General features: G+C 46.9%; 1 protein-coding gene across 5 annotated transcripts in view; it reads right to left on the bottom strand.

The window, feature by feature from the left end:
* Window positions 1-4576, bottom strand: part of LOC142824491 (PR domain zinc finger protein 10-like) — a 105819-nt gene that overhangs the window by 87942 nt on the left and 13301 nt on the right. The gene's annotated exons all lie outside the window — the stretch shown is intronic.

Raw genomic sequence — 4576 nt, 5'->3', positions numbered from 1 at the left:
TTCGGGCAAAAGTCCTTTTGCGCAAAACTTTTGCGCAAAACGGCCAGTGTAGGCAGCCCAGATTTGTTTTCCGCAAAAAAAGCCCCGATCGCGAAAATGGCGATCGGGGCTTTTTTGCAGAAAAGCGCATCTAGATTGGCACGGACGCTTTTCCACAAAAAGTGCTTTTGCAGAAAAGCGTCCGTGCCAATCTAGATGCTCTTTTCCTAAAATGCTTTTAACGGAAATAGAAGAATTGTAAGTACAGGGGATGGAGAGAAGCTGCTGGACCCAGAACAGAAAAAGATAAGCCCAAGAAGGTCTTTACCTGAAATAAGTAGAAAAAGGGTGAAAAATTAAGATATACAACTATTTCTCTTTATGTATTAGGCTTAGCTGGAGTGTTTTGTTTTGTTTTGCTTAGTAGCTTACTTTGATCTATTATCATTTGTAACCACTTAAATCCTATTTTCTACTTAATAAAATCATTCTGCTTTATTATTAATCCCAATGTAAATAAATGTTACCTGGGTGGTGGCGGGAACAACAGCTTGCATATCTCTCTTTCACTTTATGAACTTGTTCTGTGTAAAACTTTTATACAGAGTAAGAGAGATTTATCTGGGCTTTTGATCCCACTGGGGCTGTACACCAGGGAGTTGTGAAAAGTCTCCGTGACTGAGCCTTTACAGAGCTGAGCTGTTCTCAATGTCTGTGTTATGCTGCTGTGAGCAGTAACCTGAACTCTGTGCCTTGCTGGGGGAGTCCAGAGCTACTGGCTCAGCAAGATCGCATGATGGGGTGCCTCAGAGAACAGGGAGTATGAACAGCCTATCAGGTGACCGCCTCAAGGGGAACTCTGGGACCCAACCTGTCACACCTTTCATTTCCCCTCCCTGAAGGTAATCACAATATAGTGGCCACCTGTCAATTTAGGGTTCGACTGGATTTACTTTGAAGCTCATGACCGCTGCTCCTGAACTGATCAGAAGGGGTTTGCTTCTTTCTGGAAACAAGGTGATTTTTCTACAGCTTTCTCAGCTTCTAATGGCTTAGGGATCAAGAGACAGGGCTAGGAATTGAACCTTAGTCTTTTCACAAAAATAATTGTCATGTTTAGAGGCAAGAACTGGTTTCTCAATAGATTTGTTTAATTTTGAGTACAACACTAAAGTGATTCTGAGTTTAGAGGCAACTCTGCATGTGCACAGATCTGCAATCCCTGATGGTATTTCAGATACTATTAAACTAGACATTTTTTAAACAGAGAGAGAAAGAACACTGAAGCTTAAATTCTAATCGATGGAAGCCTGGAAATCTTGACAAATTGCTTCCATGCTATTCACCCCTTGCGATTTTATTGGAGCCTATCAAGCTGCCATTGGGAATCTCTGAAGTGTAATTTACTGCTTTGTTGATTGGTTTAGTCAGTCATTCTGCACCTACCCAGCTTCGTCTCCAATGTCATATTAAATCATAGTCTCAGGAATTAACATGAGGCTGAGCCCAATTGATTTTTCAGCAAGTCCAATTAACTTTATTTTACGCTGGCAGTCTAGTGAGGCTGATCTGATGCCAGCACTTGCTTGTGCACCAATAAGAAAGCAGAAGGTCTCTCACTGATGCTATCATGTATATATATTTTAAATGCAAATTATTATAATTATAATTTATTCCCAAATACTGGCATTTGGTTTGTCACTCACAAGGTAAAAAAATCAAAGAAGAAAAAAGTAGGCACTTTCTGCCTTCTGTTAATCTCACAAACAATGAATAAGCCTGACAGGACTAGAGTGCATGCATCTTACACAGGCCATCCCTAGAATGCATTAAATAATAATTCTGGAAAGCTTTACTCTAATATCACCCTGGGCAGTGATGGAAAAATTAATACTATTGCTTACTGAAAAACAACAAATGGAGGAAAGAGGCTTTTGTGTATTACTATGATTCTAGACCAGGGGTGGCAATCATTCTTGAAGGGGGGCCACTTCACAAATTTCGGAAGTGGCCGCGAGCCTCGGGCGGAAGGGGCAGGGCCTTGGGTGGAAGGGGCAGGGTTGAGAACTACCCTGCCCAGAGCTTTGCTTGGCCTAAAGTCCCTGCCCTGACTTCTAGCCAATGGAAGAGACCTAGAGCAGATGGGAGGGTGCTGTGGGCTAGTCTCCTTCCAGAGTTGTCTGGGGCGGAGGCTTAGAATTCACATAACACAGCTGGCAGCTCCTGGCCCCACTGCTAACCTGTTGCCTGGGAGCTGCTGGGCAGGCACAAGCCCTTTGAATAGAAGCAGCTGAAAGGCCTCACACCTCACACAGCTCCCAGGCAACGGGCCAGTAGAACCAAGAGCTGTGAGCCCTTTCAATTGCTTTTCTTTAAAAGGCTTGTGCCTGCCGGGTGGCTGCCAAGCAACGCAACCGCCCAGCAAGCGCGAGCCCTTTAAATAAAAGCAATTGAAAGGGCTCATGTATCTCTGGCTCCCAGGCAACACAAAGGGGTCAGCAACCTTTCATAGGTGGAGTGCCAAGATCTGACTTATTCACCTCTATGTAGGGGTCCGAGTGCCGGGGATACCTTTTAAAGTCAACAATAGTCCTATTTATAGCCACTTCATTAATAAATTAAGGTGCAGATCTTACCTTTTTGCAGGAGTTGGCAATCTTTCAGAAGTGTCATTCTGATATTTAACTTATTCACGGATCTGTGTGCCGGGGGAAGGAGGGAGGAAAGGAGGTAAGGGGGGCTGGGTACGGTGACCTTATTTTCTGAACCAGCTGCAGCTAGGGAGAATGGTTTAATTTAAATTATGAAACAGATTAAGCATTTTATCTTTCTTATGTGTGTTTAAAAAGAAGTTTGATAAACTAAGTAAAATATTATGTCCAACACAAAAGATTTCAATGTTTTCTTTATTTATGGCAGGGGTGGGGAACCTTTTTTGGGTCATGGGTCATTGACTCACAGAAAAATCAGTTGGGGACCACACAAGTGAGAAGCAAAAAACTCCTCCAAAAACCCTGATGTGGCCCCAACTGAGACCTCTCACTCCTCTGGTGCCCCAGCCTGACAGAGTGAGGGAAAAGAAAGGTGGGGACTGAGGTTCAAGGCTTCCCATAGGCCAAATTTACTTTTCTCAGGTTCTGGAGTTAGTGGATTTTATGGACCACCTTATGGTCTGGGATAGGGACAAAAATGAGGGATTTAGTGCATAAGACAGGGCTGCCAGCAAGTAGGATAGAGATGAGGTGCAGGATCTGGGAGGGAGTTGGAGTGCAGAAACAGGCTGGGAATAGGGTGTCTGGCCAGGTGGAGGGAGCAGAAGCAAGGGAGGGTGAAGTGTGTGTCCAGGAGAGAGGGTGCAGGAGCAATGTGGACGAAGGAGGAGGACTGGGTGTCTGGCCAAGAGAGAGTGTGCAGTAACAAGGGAGTGTGTTGGAGGAAGTTGGGGGTGCCGGGTCTTGGGGAGGGAGGGAAGTGAGGGCGTTGCTGGGGGGGGGGGCTGAGCATGAGGCGGAACCTTACCTGGCTTCGTGCACCCTTGCAGCAACGGCCGCAGCCATGCTGTCCTGGCCACCCTGGAGGAAGGCCCCGCTGCCAGAGCCCACATGGTCTGGCCTCGGCCCTGGAGCTCCACTGATGCTGTTGTCACAGTCTGGGGCTGCCTCAGAGGCCCCACTGCTGCTGTGGTCTGGGGCCAGCTCCAAGGCTGTGATTCACGTGGTCCAAGACTGGTCCCAGAGGGCAGATATACCACTGCCATAGCCACGCAGCCCCAGACTGCATGGCAACAGCAGCAGCACATCCAGCCTCTGGGGCCAGCCCCAGACTATGTGGCCGCAGCAGCAGAGCCTCCAGTCCTGGCTGAAGTGCCACAGAAGAGCCTGCCATAGTACTCTGCCTCCTCCCACCGCAGCCTAACCCACTGAAGGGAGGAGGGAGCACTCACCAGCGGCTATGCGTGGGAGGAAGGACGGGGCTGAGCTCATTCCTACATGCTGCTGAAAATTGTCTTGCGTGCCATAAGAGGCATGTGCGCCGTAGGTTGCCAACTCCTGCGCTAGGAGGTGGGGCCTAGAACTGCCTCATGGGCCAAATTCAGCCCACTGAGAGGATTTTGCCCACCTCTGTACTAGACAGTATGTCGTGCTATCATCCACTGGCTCCCTTATGCTAAGAAATACAGTGCACACGTGTTGCTCAACCCAAGAAGTGATGGAAGAAAGTAGGGTATGAGATGTGACTTCATATACATTCATGCTATTAAACTCTGGGGAAAAGAAAACAGAAATGTTACACTGATGAGTGATGGTACATATACATTGAGTACTATGTGTAGTACTCAATCCTAAAAACTGGGCAAAGAGCAGAAGAGGTAAGAAAAAAAATGCAGCCTTAGAAAGAGATCCAACTAGTAAGGAAAAAAACCACTATATCTGCATTGAACAATGGTCAGGGCTGAGAATCATCAGATTTTGTGACCCCTTAGTTCGAACTAATGCGTCCCAGCACGCACTTCCTGGTTCGAATCAGCTGTTGAGTGGAGTAACGCGCCGGCGAGATCATGCTAATGAAGCGCGGGATATTTAAATCCCCGCTTCAT

Source organism: Pelodiscus sinensis, unplaced genomic scaffold, assembly GCF_049634645.1.
Source record: "Pelodiscus sinensis isolate JC-2024 unplaced genomic scaffold, ASM4963464v1 ctg35, whole genome shotgun sequence".
Lineage (NCBI taxonomy): Eukaryota > Metazoa > Chordata > Testudines > Trionychidae > Pelodiscus > Pelodiscus sinensis.
The sequence above is the reverse complement of the archived record's forward strand: the minus strand, read 5'-3'. Positions and strand labels throughout refer to the sequence as shown.